Source organism: Marmota monax, unplaced genomic scaffold, assembly GCF_021218885.2.
Source record: "Marmota monax isolate L192 unplaced genomic scaffold, Marmota_monax_Labrador192_F-V1.1 WCK01_AAM20220418_F8-fsc00147, whole genome shotgun sequence".
In the NCBI taxonomy this organism is placed as follows: Eukaryota; Metazoa; Chordata; class Mammalia; order Rodentia; family Sciuridae; genus Marmota; species Marmota monax.
The window spans coordinates 1,763,189-1,782,685 of record NW_026693552.1 but is presented as its reverse complement, the minus strand read 5'-3'; the positions used below and the strand labels follow the sequence as shown (position 1 = coordinate 1,782,685).

General features: G+C 35.6%; 1 protein-coding gene across 1 annotated transcript in view; it reads left to right on the top strand.

Annotated features, from left to right (window-relative positions):
• Positions 1-19,497, top strand: part of Cngb3 (cyclic nucleotide gated channel subunit beta 3) — a 165,518-nt gene that overhangs the window by 53,320 nt on the left and 92,701 nt on the right. The window lies entirely within an intron of this gene.

The window sequence follows — 19,497 nt, the reverse complement described above, 5'->3', positions numbered from 1 at the left end:
CCTCAGGGTTATACAGTGGAGGGGGTAGAGAGAGAGGAGGGGAGGGGAGGGGAGAGGTGGGGAGGGGGGAGGGTGGAGGATGGGAAAGGCAGCAGAGCACAACAGACACTAGTATGGCAATTTGTAAATCAATGGATGTGTAACTGATGTGATTCTGCAATCTGTGTATGGGGTGAAGGTGGGAGTTCATAACCCACTTGAATCAAAGTGTGGAATATGATATGTCAAGAAATTTGTAATGTTTTGAACAACCCAAAATAAAAAATTAAAAAAAAATAGACGAATGGATAGAAAAATGTGGCAGTTATACACAATGGAGTATTACTCTGCATTAAAAAATGACAAAATCATAGAATTTGCAGGGAAATGGATGGCATTATAACAGATTATGCTAAGTGAAGCTAGCCAATCCCTAAAAAACAAATGCCAAATGTTTTCTTTGATATAAGGAGAGTAACTAAGAACAGAGTTGGGAGGAAGAGCATGAGAAGAAGATTAACATTAAACAGGGGTGAGAGGTGGGAGGAAAAAGGAAAGAGAAGGGAAATTGCATGGAAATGGAAGGAGACCCTCATGGTTATACAAAATTTCATACAAGAGGAAGTGAGGGGAAAGGGGAAAAAAAACAAGGGGGAGAAATGAATGACAGTAGAGGGGGTAGAGAGAGAAGATTGGAGGGGAGGGGATGGGGGATAGTAGAGGATAGGAAAGGCAGCAGAATACAACAGACACTAGTATAGCAATATGTAAAACAGTGGATGTGTAACCGATGTGATGCTGGAATCTGTATCCGGGATAAAAATGGGAGTTCATAACCCACTTGAATCAAAGTGTGAAATGTGATTTGTCAAGAACTATGTAATGTTTTGAACAACCAACAATAAAAATTAAAAAAAAAGATGAACAATTTAGTAGCTTTTAGTAGGCTCACAATGTAGTGTAAACACCATCTCTATTTCCAAAATATTTATATCACTCTAAAGTACAAGGCTTTTTTTTAAGCAATTTAGTGGTTTCTCCCCATTATCTGCTCTTCCCAATTCCTGGTTTCCACCAATATACATCCTATTTCCATGGATTTATCTATTCTGTATATTCATATAAATGGAATCATATGGCATATGACCTTTTGTGTCTATCTCATCACTTAGCATAATATACTCAAGGGTCAACCATGTTATAGTCTATATCAGTGCTTCATCCTTTCTTATGGCTGAATGATATCTCATTGTCTGTACATACTACAGTCTGCTTATCCATTTATTCATCAGTGGACATTTGAGGAGTTTCCAACTTCTGGCTATTGTGAATAGTGCTATTATGTATGTAGACGTACTTAAGTATCTGTTTTCTAATCTTTTGCATATATACCTAAGAGTAGAATTTCAGATCATATAATAATTTAATGGTTAACTTTTTGAGAAACTGCCAAAATATTTTCCATAGTGAGTGAACTATCTTATATCCCAACAATGAATTAGGAAGGACAAGGCTTCCAATTTTTCCACATCCTTGTCAACTCTTCTTTTCCCTCTTTTTTTTTTATTATAGCCATCCTAATGAGTGCAAAGTGGTACCTCTCAATGATGGAATTTTAAATATTGACCCATTTTTAACATATCTTTAACACCTACAGAAGCAACTTTACTGCAAGCTAATAAAGCTCAAGTTTCAGAGTTCCTTGCAGAAGACCTTGCATTCATTAATTTTCTAACCTTTTTTTAAAAAGGAGTATCTAAAAGTTATATAAATTTCTAGCACTTCAAACTTGAATTACCCCCGCACACAAGCAAATAAATGTATCTACTGTTCTTGAGTATAATAGCAAGATACCTACATCCAGCTACAATGCTGTGATCTTTGGCCTCCAATCTCACCATGCTCACACTTAAAGCCTTTCTGACCACCAATATTTTACCACCTGAGTAAGATGTGTAAGAACCTGCCACTACAAGAAACATGGAAAGAACCAATTAATCCCAGTCTCTTATCAATTGCAGAACCCCCGTGTTATGTTTTTGCTGGAATGCCAAATGTAAACTTTGATTTCCAAAAGGATTCATGTACAATTCTGCTGACAATTACCTCTTCTTCTGAAATATCAAATTAAAAAGAACAGAGCCATAGGGTGTCTGCAATACTCTAAGGATATAATCTCTTTTACATTGCTTTTGCAGTTTGCTTGTGGCCAATAGAATGATTCTGTCATATTTCTGTCACATTCACTAAGAGGAATCAAGTTGCAGATGCAAATTTATATGACTATAGATGTCCCCGATTTACATAAAAATCTGCAGTGCACATCCAAGATCTGCACTGACGACAAATAGATCAAATGGTGAGCTCCCTCAACCATGCCCAAATGATTTATGAGTAAGTTTTACAGCTATGTGCCATTATGCCCTTCAGAAACTAGAGTATTTGAATTGAATATTCAGTGTAATACAGTATGTGACAGACTATACAAATTATTTGCACAAGACATGGTAAATAATTTTGACTATAAAATTTGATGATAATCTTCATCAGGAGAGTGGTCTGCCTCTCTGAAAAAGTCTTCAAAATTTATGTTACAGTCTCATATGATGTTCTTAGGTTCCCTATTTTCCTCTTAAAGATTCAAAAGTATTTCCCTATAGTTTATCATATAATTCTCCTCAGCAAAATATCAGCTTTGCCTTACATATAAGAAAAATACAATGAAGTTAGTGTCATTCGCCTTAAATATTCAAACTCACCTTCGAGCATGTATTACTAAAATAGAACCTGAATAATTAACTATATTCTCATTTAGTTGTGTTCCATATATTTTGAATGTTCTCTACTTTTTTAAATTTTTAGTTATAGGTGGACATAATATCTTTATTTTATTTTTATGTGGTGCTGAGGATTGAATCCAGTGCCTCATGCATGCTAGGTGAGCACTCTCTGAGCCACAACTCCAGCCCAACTTTTTCTTTTTTTCCCCAGTACTGAGGATTGGACTCAGGAAGCTTTACCATTGAGCTAAATCCCCAGTACTTTTTTACTTTTTATTTTGAGTCAGAACGTCACTAGCTGAGGCTGGCCTCAAATTTGTGATTCTCCTGCCTCAGCCTTCTAAGTCTGTGGGATTACAGACATGAGCCATTGTACCCAGCTGTTCTTTACTTCTTAAGAGAAAATAATCGTTATAAACTATTTTGACAACTGAGTATCCAAATATTCACCTTCAAATGTGAGCAAACATTGAGTTCTAGTTATTTTCATTTCTTTTCTAGCTTTGTTAAAATTTGTTTTTTATCTTTTTCTCAACTATTTGTATGTCTAGCCTTTCAATCATGTAGACTGGGCATCAGTTTCTCTGAAAAGAACATAATAAAGCCCATCCCAATGAGTTTTGTAAGAATTATGTGTCATGTTGACACAGCTAATATTTCAGAAAACTCAGGATTTCTACCATTCCCTTAAGAAAGAGAAACAGGGCTTAAGCTTAGAAAAAAAGTAGGGCTCCTGTCGGCACTTTAGGTATTTAAACTTGCAAGATTACTCCTGTCAACAATATTTCTCAAACTTTAATGTGCACACAAATAATCTGAGGAGCTTCTAACATATAGATTCTGACTCAATAGGCTGGGTTGGTGGCCTAACAAGCTCCTGGAAGATGCCAGTGCTGCATGTGATGGACCACTTTGAGTTTCAGACATAGAACTTCATATTTTCACCTTAGGATGTTAGACATAACTAAGTCAGTAGTCTGCCATTGGGTTAGTGATGCCTTTTTTTTCAGTTAAACATTTAAATTGTATATAATTATAGACTGACATGCCCTTGTAGGAAATAATATGAAAAGATTCCATATATCCTTTATCTGATTCCCCCTACCATGGTAACATCTTGAAAACTATAGCATTAGATATTGACATTGAGAATCTACCAATTTTATTCAACTTTCCCCAGTTATACTCATTTATATGCATGTAATTGTGTGTGTGTGTGTGGTTATATGCAAGTTCTCAAATTCACTGCCACAATCAAGATACATAACAGTTCCATCACTACAATGTTCCCTTATATTGCCCTCTGATATCCAAACCCATCTCCCTCCCTACCTCTATACTGTACCCCAACCCTAATCCCAGACAATCACTAATCTATTCTCCATCTCGGACAATTTTGTCATTTCAAAATGGTATATGAATGAAATCACATCAAATGTAACCCTTTGAGATTGGCTTTTAACCAGAATAATTCCCCAAAGATTCAGCAAAGTTGTGTGTGCATCTATAGTTCATTCATTTCATTCATTCATTCATTCATTTTAATTTGTTCTAATAAATTATACATGATTGCAGAATGCTCTTCAATTCATTGTACACTAATGGAGCACAATTTTTCACTTCTCTGGTTGTACACAAAATAGGGTCACACCATTCATGCAATCATACATGTACCTAAGATAATGTTGACTGTCTCATTCTATCATCTTTCCTACCCCCATTCTCCCTCCCCACTCCTCCCTCCCCTTTGTCCAACCCAAAGTTCCTCCACTTGTCCCATGCCCTCCACAACAGTTCATTTCTTTTGCTTGTTTTGTGGTACATGACATGAATGTACCATAGTTTGTTTAATTATTCACCTGTTGAAAGACCGCTGGGTTGTTTCAGTTTAGGGTTATTACAAATAAAGCACTTGTGAATATTTGTGCATGGTTTTTTTGTGCAAACATGGGTTTTTATTTCTCTGGGACAAATGCCTAAGAGTGCAATTGTAGTCATGTGATCATTGCATGTTTGGTTTTGCAAGAAACTGCCAAACTGTTTACTAGAATAATTGTGCCATTTTACATTTAAACCAACAGTGCATGAGAGACCCAGTTTTGGTAGACTTGTGAGCATTTGATGTTGTCACTATTTTTTTTTATTTTAGCCACTCTGAGAGATATGTAATGTTATCTCATTGTGGATTTAATTTGCATTTCCTAATAGGTAATAATGCTGAACATCTTTTTATGTGCTTATTTGTTTATCCTCTTCTGTGAAATATCTGTTCATGTCTTTTGCTCATTTTATGAGCTTATTGTCTGTTTTTTACTGTTGAATTTTGAGAATACTTTATAACCTCTAGTTACTAGACCTTTGTCAGATATGTAGTTAGCAAATATTTTCTCCCAGTCTGTAGCTTGTCTTTTTATCCTATTAACAGAATCTTTTACAAAGCAAAATTTTTTTAAATTTTGATCAGGTACAGTTTATCAACTTTTCCTTTTATGTGCTGGGCTTTTGATGTCAAATTTAAGAACATTTTGCCAGTCTAGGCCTGTAATATTTTCTCCTATTTTTTCTGAAAGTTTTATACTTTTATATTTTCCACCTAAGTCTGTGATCCATTTTTGAGTTAATTTTGTATAAAGTGTGAGGTTTAAATTCAAATTTACTCTTTTGCCTATGAATGTCCAGTTGGTCCAGCATGATTTGTTTAAAAGTCTTTCTTCTTTGAATTACTTTGCACCTTTGTAAAATATCAGTTGGTGGCTTTTTAATGGTGGCATGAATGTCCTGCAGGTCTATCCTCAGCAGCAGATAACTGACAGCAATCATGATGAAGGCAGTGACCTAGTCAGTACAAACTTCTTTATGGAAATATAATTACTAAAAAAAGAAGGAAACTTATTACCAGCTGCTTATATCTTATGGGAAGTTTCAATATAGAGCCAGACTACCAGTACAGTTTTCTCACTGAGTTTCAGCAGTTATCAGCAACTTATTTAATTTCATCTTGCTCTTTATTAATCTACTTCTATAATAGAAGTTAGACACTTTGTCCTTTCACTTAGTGATTTGAAAGTCAAACACTATTTAAATTTTACTCACATACCCAGCCACCTTTTTCAATATGTGTAGTTTGCTTCTTGCGCTTCAGATCATCTCCTTGTCTCTTCCTGGCTCTTTATTTGAAAGAAGTAAAAGAAGCAGTCATTAATTTGGTACTCAGAGTATCCTTTAAATATACGCACTACTCTCTTCTTTAGTTCGATATCAAACTAGAAGTTCATTCTCTGTTCTCTTTTATTAGGTGCTGTTAATACTTGACCTAGAATATAAATGTTATCTATGTTTTCAGGGGAAAGAAACTGGGCAAATATTTTCCATGTCAGAAAGTATATCTCTGATGATCATTTGCCACCCCATCTCTCTTAGAAAAGAACCTATCTGAGAACTTGTCTCAGCCAGTCATCCAATCTCCTAATTTCTAGATGGTCAAGGAGGGCTTGGTACTCCAGGACTCCATAAACTGGTCACAGCCACACATCAACGTTTAGACATGGGTCCTGCAGCCCTATATCCCAACATGCAGACTCATGACCTTTTCTGTAGGTCTGATTATCAACATCCCCACTTCTTCTCCCTTCCCTGGCCTAATTTCCTTCTGTGCTATTTCTGGTTTCTCTAAGGCTTATGTGTGATTTTGCTTCATTGATTCAGGCAGTCTTGTTTTCCCACTTTCTACAAATTGCCTTCATTTGCATTTAGATTATTGAATTGCTCTGAAGGGAACCCATTCCTGCCAGGACTTTCCACACACATATCCATTGTTATCCCCAAGAATTAAGCCCATCTCTGAATCTTGAACTCCCGCTCCCATCTCCAGACCTTGACCACATATCCTACTGCCACGGCAAAGACAAATCTGCCTCAGAGTAACTGACATTTTGCTTTAGGGAGTTGAAATAGTTCTATACTCCCTGTCCCTGTTAGACCTGCCTCTTGCTGTTCCATCTCTCAATCCAATTTACTCACAATAGGAGAAGTTGGGTCAGAATCCAAGATATCCATCCACCATGTTTTAGTAGAGGTTGGAATTATTGTGCTTTAATGGTAGAAAATTGGCCTCAGCTTTTTCCAAGTTTTTTCCTATTCCATGCAGTAAATTCAACTGGACATGGATTACTCGTTAGGGAGGGTTCTCACTCAAGATGGATAGGTAGGTAGGAAGACCAATAGCCTCACCTGCTTATAACATATTCTTCTTCCTCATGGAAGAGTTTCCCAATAAAGTTTTCACCAGAGCTCCTCATCCTGTATTGACAAAAACCCCAACTCCTTCATCAGCTTCTTCCTCTTTCTAAGCCTTTTACCTCTTCAATTTTATTCCTAGTGTCAAATAAATAGGCTATCATTCAACAGATGACACAAAAGCTGAATTTGCTGCTTGCTAAGCAAGGGAGAGCTTTGCTTGAAAGTGAAAGTCTCCCTGAGAAAAGCAGAGAGAATCTTATAGAGGGTATTAGCAACATGAAGTTCAAGGAAAAATCACTTTCCTCTAGCCATACTGAGATACTATTTCATTAGTTTCTAGGGTTGGCACTGACAAATCTGATGTTGAGCTAATGTTTATTTATTTATGGGGTTTTATTTCTGTTTTCACCTCTGAATGCTTTTAAGATTTTTATATTTAATATTGGAGTTCTCAGATTTATATTTAATATTGGAGTTCTCAGATTTATTTATGACTCTAAATTAGAGTGCTCTCTTAGTCATTTCACTCACTTTTGTGAATCTGAAAACTTGCACATTTTTTTCAGCTCTGAATAAAGCTTCTCTATGGTGTCTTTGGATAATTTATCAGTTCTGGTTTCTTTAAGATCTCCTTTGAGAAACAATATTGGTGTTGGAATGTCTAGATCTATCCTCCATGCCCTTCTTACCTTTTCTTGCCTTCTCTACACCTATTGTCCTTTTTGTGCTACTTTCTGGGAGAATTCTTCAGCTTACTAGTTTTCTCTCCAGCCATGTTCGTTCATTCTGCAATTTGCCTAATTTCACATCTTATTTTGTTTTTATTATAATTATTTTATTTTAGCTTTTAGGTAATCAAATTTTTTATCTCCAATTCACCAGTCAATTCCCTTTCACAATAATCCATGCCAATTAACATAAAAGACAATCTCTCTTATGTCTAAGAAGATACAATTCTTTTTTGAAATTTTAATTGATTTTGTTAAATCTGTTCCCTTGGATATTAGTTTTTCTCTTTGTTTTCTTTAGGATTGTAATCAATCTTCATAGTATTGATTTTGTATAATTTCTGGCAATTTTTGGCTGTGTAATCAGCTTTGTACTTGAAATTCCACATAATTTGTTTAGAATCAGTAGCATACCAAGAGGGAGCAGGAGATTTTATCATTGACATTGTTTAATTATTAATACATTGGGCTAATAGAAAGCAGGCTAGCTTCGTTATTTTTAGTTTTTGTTTTGCTTTGTTTTATCACCTATATCTGGGCGGAGATCACTCCTCTTAAACTCCCTATCACTCTATCTCCCTACCCTACCCCACTGTGTGGTATGGAATTTCTCTAAATGCTGTTTTGTTTATTGTATTCATCCTACAATGATCGTGGGATTAAACATTGCCAAGGAGATCATAGCACTTACTCTTTGTCTTGGCATAGAGCTCCCCATTCCTTCTGATTTTAAGCATCTACATTGTTCATTCTGCAATCTGTCTCTCAAATTCAGATTCTCTCTCACTGCCCAGGGTCAGTTGTTTCTGCTCCCATTCACTTGACACAAGTTTGGGGCTGGAGAAAACTACATCACAATTCTGAATGTGGTTGATCATGGCTCCTTCTGGCTCCTTGTCTTCACTCCCTCCAATGGTAGAATACTTCCAGAAACCTCTGACTTTGTGATAAACATCTCTTAGGAGTATTGCGGGTAGTGATTTTCTTCATTGATGACAAAAACCACACTGTTCTGAGCACTGCACAATTTGGAAGCATTGCATGAGTTAAGAACCCATGTGCTCTCTGCTTTTTGTAATCTTCTCAGATTTCCTCGTTTACTGGTAATAATATCTTGTTTTCCAACATTGTAGATTTTTATAAAATATATTTGCTAACATTTATAGGCCTTTATGGCATTTACCCTATTATCTTCATCCACTTCTTAAAATAACTTTACCCCTTTTTTATGGACACATATGTGTTCCACGTCAGTCTGCTAGTGCTGCCGTAACAATATACCACAGACTGAGTGGGATTAAACAGCAGAAATTTATTTTCTCATCATTCTGGAAATAGGAAGTCTGAGATCAAGCATTGCTAGGTTTAGTTTCCCATGAAGCCTGTTTCTGGCTTGTCAATGGCCACCTTCTTGCTATTGTTCAATGTGGTCTTTATTCTGTGTGTTTGCAGAGAGAAAGTCCCCTCTGGCATCTGCTATAAGGTCACCAATCCTATCAGAATAGGGCCCCACTCTTATAACCTCATTTAACCCTCTTAAGAACTCCCATCTCCAACACAGTCACAAGGAGAGTAAGGCTTCAACACATGAATTTGGGGAGGGACATGGGGTTTTTCTTACCATAGCATATCCTAACAGAACAGTTTTAAATAAAGGAAATATTAATTTATTTAGAATAAGTTATTGAATAAGATGTTAGGATGTAGATAAAATGAAAAGAATTAACTAACGGTGCTTCAAAGTGAATATAGAATATATTATCTTTCCTGATTCAATGTAAGTGTACAATGAACATCTGTTGAATAAATGTATGAGATGCTTAAAGCGTACCTCGAAACTTCCCCAAGAAAAGTTTTCAGGAACATTTGTAAATATTTTCTTTGACTCTTTCAGGCTGCTAGTAGACACAAACACACTGACAAAATGGAAAACGTGATGTCCTATTATTGCTTAACTACTGAAAACAACCCTGAAACTATTAAGAAATTTTAAATGTTTATTGAAAGGAAATATATTAGTATTATGAATATTATATGTTTATATTTTTTTAATCGGGTTAAGATTTGGAAAAGGTCACTGTTTCTTATGTGTGTTGATGTGTACACATACATGCATCTATGTGTTCAGCTATGTGGCTTGTAGGGATATAATGCACAATCTATGGGTCAATATTGTTATAACTTTTTTTCATTAATTTAGCCTTAAAATAGCTACCTAAATTTTAAGAGGATTAGGTACAGATCAAGAATATTGTAGGTTAGGAAATTGTACATCATATTATCCATATGTATATTACCACAAGTACAAATTAATGTGTACGACACCATATGCATAAGTGAAATGTGATAAACAACTAAAAAAATCTTCATAGTATTTAGGGGTGAATGTGAGAAAAAATTGGTTGAGTTGTATCTGTACTCACCAAATTTTACTAAAGTAAATGTAAAATATTTGTGGTAGATAGCCAGATACTTGGGGGGAAAATGAGAATTTTGTGCTATTTTCAATTATTCTCATTCAGAAATACACATGTCCACCAAATATTTACCTATTCAAATCAGGTTACTGGGGATTGAATCCAGCAACACTAAACCCCTAAACCACATACTCAGCCCCTTTTTTCCTAATTAATTATACATGACATTAGAATGCACTTTGACACATCATACATAAATGGAGAATAATTTCTCAATCTTCTGGTTGTACATGATGCAGAATAACACCAGTCATGTAGTCATATCTGTACATATGGTAACAATGTCTGATTGATTCTACTACCCTTCCTTCCCCCTTCCCTCCCCTCTACCTAATCTAAAGTAACTCTGTTCTTCCCTAGCACTACCCCCCTTATTGTGAATTAACATCCACATATCAGAGAAAACATTCAGCCTTTAGTTCTTTAGAATTGGCTGATTTCACTTAGCATAATAGTCTCCAGCTCCATCTATTTACCTGCAAATGCCATAATTTCATTCTTCTTTAAGGCTGACAAATATTCCCTTTTGTATATATACCACATTTTCCTAATCCATTCATCTGTGAAAGAACACCTAGGTTGGTTCCATAGTTGGCTATTGTGAATTGAGCTGCTATAAACATTGATGTGGCTGCATCACTATCGTATGCTGATTTTAAGTCCTTTGCGTATATATCAAGTAGTGTGATAACTGGGTCATATGGTGTTTTCATGCCAAGTTTTCTGAGGAATCTTCATACTGCTTTCCACAGTGGTTGCACCAATTTACAGTCCCACCAGCAATGTATGAGTATACCTTTTTCTCCACATCCTAACCAAAATTTACTGTTACTTGTATTCTTGATAACTTGCCACTTTGGCTGGAGTGAGATTAAATCTTAGAGGAGTTTTAATTCGCATTTCTCTAATTGTTAGAGATGTTGAACATGTTTTCAACTTGTTGACCAATCATATTTCTTCTCTATGAAGTGTCTGTTCATTTCCTTAGCCTATTTATTGATTGGGGTATTTAGTTGTTCTTTTGGTGTTAAGTTTATTGAGTTCTTTATATATCCTGGAGATTAATGCTCTATCTGAGGTACACGTGGTAAAGATTTTCTCCAGTTCTATAGGCTTTCTCTTTATCTGATTGTTTCCTTTTCTGAGAAGAAGCTTTTTAGTTTGAATCCATCCCACTTATTGATTCTTGATTTTACTTCTTGTACTTCTTGTTAAGGAAGTCAGATCCTAGGACAACATGGTGAAGATTCGGGCCTACTTTTTCTTTTATTAGGCCAGGGTCTCTCTTCTAGTGCCTGAGTCTTTAATCAACAGTGAATTGAGTTTTGTGCAGGGTGAGAGATAAGGGTTTAATTTCATTTTGCTACATATGGATTTCCAATTTTCCTAGCACCATTTGTTGAATAGACTACCTTTTTTTCCAGTGAATGTTTTTGGCACTTTTGTCTAGTATGAGATAACTGTATTTATGTGGCTTTGTCTCTGTGTCTTCTATTCTGTACCATTGGTCTACATATCTGTTTTGGTACAAAACCATGCCATTTTTGTTGCTATGGCTCTATAGTAGAGATTAAGTTCTGGTATTGTGATGCCTCCTGCTTCATTCTTCTTGCTAAGGATTGCTTTGGTTTTTCTGGGTCTCTTATTTTTCCAATGAATTTCGTGATTGCTTTTTCTAGCTCTATGAAGAATGTCATTGGGATTTTAATAGGAATTGCATTATATCTGTATAACACTTTTGGTGATATGGCCATTTTGACAATATTAAGTCTGCCTATCCAGAAGCATGGGAGGTCTTTCCATCTTCTAAGGTCTTCTTTAATTTGTTTCTTTAGTGTTCTGTCATTTTCATTATATAGGTCTTTCACCTCTTTTGTTCCCAGATATATTTTTTAAGCTATTTTGATAGGGGTAGTTTTACTAATTCTCTTTCTGTAGATTCATCACTAATGGATAGGAAAGTGTTTGATTCATGTTTGTTGATTTTATATCCTTCTACTTTGATGAATTCATTTATTAATTCTGGAAGTTTTCTAGTGGGTTTGGCTCTTCAAAATGTAGAATCATGTCATTGGCAAATAGTGATAGTTTGAGTTCCTCTTTTTCTATTTGTATCTCTTTAATTCATTCTTCCTGTCTAATTGCCCTGCCCAGCCCTTTTTTTATATTTTATTTAGAAATAGGGCCTCATTGAGTTGCTTAGGGCCTTGCTAAGTTGCTGAAGTTGACTTTGAACTCACTCATCCTCCTGAGATTCTGGGATTACACACATGGGACACCACACCTGGCCCCAGTTACTTTTTTCTAAATGTAAATTTTGAAAGCAGTCATCTGAATTTATCACTAATAATTGCCAAAACATAGCAAAAGAAAAAAATACCTGCTCCTCCCTCTCTCCCCAATTTCCCAAATTCGAATATAATACTCCTTGCCTAATTTCTGTGTTATTCAACAAGATAGAATGACGTTTAAAAGCACTTTAAAAAAATTTTTAAGTGTAGATGGACACAATACTTTTATTTTGTTCATTTATTTTTATGTTGTGCTGAGGACTGAACCCAGTGCCTCACATATGCTAGGCAAGCGCTCTACCACTGAGCCACAACTCCAACCCCTTAAAAGAACTTCAACAGGAATTTTTGAAAAATTAGTTAACATTGGTTAAAAAGAAAATGACTCCTAATTAAGAATTAAAAGAAATCCAGTAAAATTTGCCCAAGCCAAAGTGATTCGAGATTTTATTAGAGGAAATAAATACTACATTTAAATGAGTTTGATAATAATAAATGGAAATCCAAATAGTATTTAGAGAAAAAAAAAGGCAGATTCTACATAGCTTTTTTACAAAATACTTAATGATGGGGGAAAAAAATGACAAAATTCAATGGCATTGCACATTTTCTTTTTTTTTTTTTATCTGTATCCTTGCTTTTCTTTTTTTTTTATTTTTAATTTTTTATTGTGGGTTGTTCAAAACATTACAAATTTCTTGACATATCATATTCCACACTTTGATTCAAGTGGGTTATGAACTCCCACCTTCACCCCATACACAGATTGCAGAATCACATCAGTTACACATCCATTGATTTACATATTGCCATACTAGTGTCTGTTGTGCTCCCAATTTTCTTAAAGAATACCCATGAAATCTTGCTTTCTAAAATTAAAGCCCTCCTCTAGCCCTCATCCTACTCACTTTGTGTGCGACATGAGACACCACTGACCTCTTTTTTCAAACTGTCACTGTCCCTGATTTTTGTGACATTTTTCTCTCTTAGATCTGCCTAATTGCTACTTCTCAGTTCCTTCTTTTAATGCTACTCCTTAAATGTCAGCAAATTCCTGGGTTGTGAACTCCCAGCCTTTTCTTGTTCTATGCAGGCTCTTAGTGGTAATCTCCTCCACAGAATGTCCACCATCTCCTCCCAGAGAGGTGAAGGAATCCTTGCTCAACAGCTCTAGTTCTGCCCTCCCTTCAGGCCTCAAGACCCAACTTCTCAACTGCCTGCTGTACTGAATGTATTTAAAGAGACTTTAATTTTTAAATCACACCTCGAGTTTAACATATACTAAACTTCACAAAGGTATTTAAATTTCTCTTATAATGCCATCTGAATCGCCCATGTGGTATCACAATTGTCCATGTCGTTACCTTAGATTCATTTCCTAGGGCTGTCGTAACAAATCACCACAAACTCAATGGCTTTCAATAACAGAAATTTATTCTCACAGTTCTGGAGGCTAGAAGCCCAAAATCAAGGTGTCTCCAGAAAGCACAGGGGGTGACTCTGTTCCATGCCTCTCCTATAGCTTCCAGTGATTTCCCAGGTTCTGCCTCTGTTGTCACATGGTATTCTTACTATGTGCTTTCTCCATGTCTTCACTCCCAATCATCTTTATTATTTCTTTCAAGACAGAGCCTCACTGAGGGTCTGGCTAAGTTGCTGAGGCTAGTCTCAAACTTATGATCCTCCTGCTTCAGCCTCTGGGTCCCTGGGATTACAAGTGTGCACCACTGTGCCCAGCCATGTGGCCTTCTTATAAGGAATCTAGTCACTAGACTAAGGGGCCTACCCTGCTCCAGTGTAAATTAAACTTAAATACACATACTCTTTAATTTATGATAAGGTTACATCCTAATAAGCCCATCATTAAATTGAAAATATCATAAAGTCCAAAATGCGTTTAAGGGCTGGGGATATAGCTCAGTGGTAGAGTGTCTGCCTTGCATGCATGAGGCCCTGGTTTCAATCCCCAGCTCCCCAAAAAAACACATTTAATGTACCTAACTTACCAAACATCATAGTCTAGCAACACAGCACTCCATAGTTGTTTGCCCTCACAGTGGTATGGCTGATTGGGTCACTGCTGCTGCCCAGCATCACAAGAGTTATCATACTGGGTATCACTAGCCCAGAAAAAAGATCAAAATTCTAAGTTCAAAGTAAAGTTACTACTGAGTGCTTCTCACTTTTGCCCCATCATGAAGTCAAAACATCATAAGCTGAACAATGTTAAGCCAGGAACCATCCATAATTAAATATGCAAATAGCTTATTTCTAAATATGCTGAGGTTCCAGGTGAACATGAATCTTGGCAGATACTATTCAATGCACTACACTGACCAAACTTGAAATTTCATACTTTTATGTTAACCCACATAATTTAAATTGATTATCTCTCTTGTCCAAGTCATATTCCCTTCTCTCCACAGCTATCTTCTTTGTATTTCCAATTACTTTCCTAAAACATATTTAATCCTCTCTCTCTTCTGCTTGAAGTTCAACTGTGCTTCCCTGTCAGTTTCAGCCTGACCTTTAAAGGCAAATTCTAGGTGATCGATTTGGGATTGTAGGTTAAAATGTGTGAGACTTTAAGGTTTAATATCTCTGTGTACTTATCCTGTCATATTGTCCCCATCAAAATTTTTCATCTTAAAGAAAATGTGGTATTGTTCCACCATAAAAAGAGATGAAATTCTGTCATTTGTGGTAACAGTGATGAAACTGAAGGACATTATGTTAAGTGAAATAAGCCAGGCACAGAAAGACAATGTTCTCATTTATATGCAGAAGCCAAAAAACGCGATCTCATAGAAATAAAAGTAGATTAGTGGTCACTAGAGGATAAAAAGAGGAAGTGAGAGAGGGATAGAGAAAGGTTGAACGATGGGTACCAAAATACTGTTAGAGATAAGTGCCAGTGTTCTACAGCATAGTAGCAACTATACTTCACAGCATATTTAAAAAAAAAAAAAAAAACTAGAAGAGAGAACAGAGAAGTTCAAAACTTCCTGACACAAAGGAATGGCAAATACTGAAAGAGATAAAAATGGTAATTATCCTGATTTGATCATTACACATGGCATACATGTATCTAATTCACAGTTTATCCCATAAATTCATTATTATGTGTCAATTCAAAATAAAAAATAAATGCAAAGAAAGAAATTTTTTAACTAGTCATCCTTTCATATTATGCTAAAACAGCCATCTTAAACTAGAGAACATGTCTTTTCTGAATATGTATGAAAACTTTCCAAACGTCCTAATAAATAAAGACAATTCTAAAAGAATTTTAACATTTATATCTTTAAGGTTTACTCTTTCTTAAAACTGATATTAGTGAGTACACCTAGAAACCATGAGCTTTTCTTTCCTATCTCTTCTTTCATGATGACTTTTCCCCACTTTACAAAAAGGAAGGCCTGTTTCTCACCTGAGCAAAAGCTTCTGTGAATCCCAACAGAGACAATTGTCAATTACACAATGTTTTTCTGCCTGTACCACTGGCTGAATTGTAAGAAATGAGGAACACTGGTATAATCCTACTTTTTCATCAATTTTAATGAGATTTTTATGTACTCTTATTTTTAAAGTCACAAAAATTCATTTTAACAATAACTAATTCATTCTTCTTTCTTTCACACAGGTACATAAATCAATTTTAGAAATCTTACACATACTTCTCAATAAGAGATGATTCAATAAGATCTTCCTTCCAAATATGAAAACATTTTTTTCCAAAATTTGTGCATCTAAATTTGTAAAATATTTTTCCTGCCTACCAATTCTTTCATCATGTAGTTATGAGAAGTGATTCTTTTAAAACCATACAATGTGAACTAGAAATATCAAATGCAGTTCAAATAGAATAGTTAAAGCAAATCAGTTGGTTTCCTCTTCTACCCACACTTGGTTCTTTATGTAGTGAAATATGTCTTTCTTCATCTCTATCTTTAACTGTTCAGTCACAAAATAACCTGAAGAAAAATACATACATAGCTTCTATGTGTATGCAATTAGAGGTAAAGACCAGTGAGGATTATCTAGGAAAGAAGTCAACAAAAAAGAAGAGAAGATGAACTACAATAGCATATTAATGTTCCAGCTAACACAGAAATAAAAATTTATAGTAGCTGAAATATAGACATGTATTTGAAATACTGTCATGTTTCTAATATTATTTTCAGCATTTTAAATGTGAGGTATATTTATACAATACAAACTGGTATGATTAAGAGGCAAGTATAGGGTCAATTAGGGCTTATAGATAATTCAATAAATGAAGAAATATTCTCTTTAGGTTTTAGGGCTTGAATCAGACATCTGACAGTTTGAATACCGGACTTTATAGTTAATGATCCACTAACCCTTAACTTTGCTTTTTATAGATTTTTTTTAAAGCATTGCAGAAGATCAAATAAGGTCAAGCAAAAGGTTAGAAGTAGCAGGTTTATTTAACAAGCAATTATTTAAAAATCTACCTTGTCCTAGGGCTTGTGAAGTCCAAAGAAAATATTTAATTCTGACCTTGAGAACCTCACAGTATATGATGACATCATCCCCACATTGCTTCGAATATCCCATGTGGACTGATATCCATCTCTGCACAACTGTATTTGTGAATGTCTCCTTAGTCACACAAAAAAGTACCTATCACACAAGGTCTTACAAATTCTGTGAACTGAGTCTACACACACATAAACAAAAAGAAATCATTTTTTTGTGTACCCGCTACACAGAAATACCTGACTTCCAGATTTCTATTTATATTCATGTCATCATCATGAACCTAGTCTCTTGTAATAAAAATTTGGAAGTCATTCCCGATTCTTTTTTTGAGTTACCCCAAACTCCAAAAAATTCACCGAATCTTGTGAGTTCTTGTAAAGTGTTTCTTTAACCTCTCTTCCCCTTTAGTCAGTTCTAATGTCACCTATTAGAATAACTGTGTTCTTCATCTACATGCTTTCATGATGCCCCTCTTCCACCCATCCTCTTATTATTGCTAATTCTCCAAAATACAAATCTATCTGCCTCTGTTCCTCATTTGCATAATAGTCCGCCCTAACTCTTCTCTACAGCTTCAAGTCCAAACTCTGAAATATAAAACCATCAAAACTTCTCTCTACTCATCATGCGCTTCCAGACCCAACCACCATCATTCTTGCCACACTCTGAACCTGACCCCATCCACATATATGCACCAAAATATTTGCTGAATATATCATGTTCTTTCATGTCTTTGTACTGCTCTCCAGGCTTAGAAGTCCAGTACTTCACTTCTGTCAAAGGTCTGTGAATCCCTTAAGATTTAACAAATTTCCTGTCCTTAACAGCCCAGCCCAAGTTCAATCTAAGCATAGTACTATGTTCACATATCCTTATGTTTTGATTTGAATATAAGGTCTCCCCCAAAAGTTCATGGGTGAGATAGTGCAAGAAGGTTTAGAGGTGAACTGATTGGGTTATGAGAAACTTAACCCCATCTGAGAATTAATCCCCTGATAGGGATTAACTGAGTGGTAACTATAGGCTGGTACTGTGTGGCTGGAGGAGGTGGGTCCCTGGGGGTATGCCTTTGGGATATATATTTTGTCTTTGATAAATGGACCACTCTCTCTGTCTGCTTCTTATTGTGATATCTTAAGACACTTTCCTCCACACACTTTTCCACCATGATGTTCTGCCTTATGTTATGCCCCAAGGAATGGATCCAGCTGTCTATGGACTGAGACTTCTGAAACCATGAGCCCCCATACAAATTTTTCCTCCTCTAAAATTATTCTTGTCAGATGCTCTGTCACAGTAGTGAAAAAAGTTGACTAAAACACCTTATTACTTATTGTTCGGTATTTATTTAGATTCTTCTATGAATACTCATAGGAGCAGTCTCTAACTCATCCATATTTGCTATACATAAAGAAGAAGCTTAATAACTGCTTGGTAGCATACTATATTTTAAGAAAGAATCAAAGCATTCATTAAAACATCATAAGATATTCCATAAATATGTATAATTTTATGTTTTTATATATCAGAAATATGTTTTTTAATTATCAGAAAAATGAATCAATAGGATGAAATCTATGCCGATTCTTATCATAAAAGGTTATTCTGGCTTTATAGGCCTAGAGTCCATCCATTTCTGTATTTTTTTAAGATGCATCTAATTTTCTTCCACTGTAATTCAGTCTTCACCATTCTTATATAGACTTATAAATGTCTTATCTAAGTGAAGACTCTTGATACTGAGACAGGATACTTGACCCTTGAAACAGGCATAAATTAGGAGAATAAAAAAATAAAGAGAGAAAAACACCAATAGTCTTAGAATCTGTAAACAGTTATATATGTGACACATTCTTGGACCAGATAGAGAATAGGAAGGAACTCATTAACAAATACAAGTAGTATTCTCTTAAATGAAATCTGCAAGTTACACAGTTCCAATGTGAAAATCCATGTATTCCAGTTTAGAAGTGAGAAGGAAAGGAAATGTATGAATGTAAGGAGACAAAATGGATAAAAATGGATACAGCCGGGGCTGGGGATGTGGCTCAAGCCGCAGCGCGCTCGCCTGGCATGCGTGCGGCCCGGGTTTGATCCTCAGCACCGCATACAAAAACAAAGATGTTGTGTCCGCCAATAACTAAAAAATAAATATTAAAAAAAAATGGATACAGCCAACATGGACCAATGTAGACCCAGTGTTGGACAGTGGAAGAAAAGGAGTAGATCTCTAGAAGAAATGTGAAAGAAAATTCAGATCTTTACTAGTCTGTATCCAATACTCTATCAGTCTGTTTGTGTGTTTTCTTGGAAAGGAAGTTTATTAAAGACACACCAGCAATATTTAATACAAATTACCTCCAACTTAGTGGTTTAACACCTATTCATTAGTTCACAGTTCCATAGAGCAGAAGTATGGGTGGTCTTGGCTAGGTTCTCTGCTTAAAGTTTCACGAGGCTGAAATCAAGGTGCCAGGTCAGGCAAATCTCTCATTTG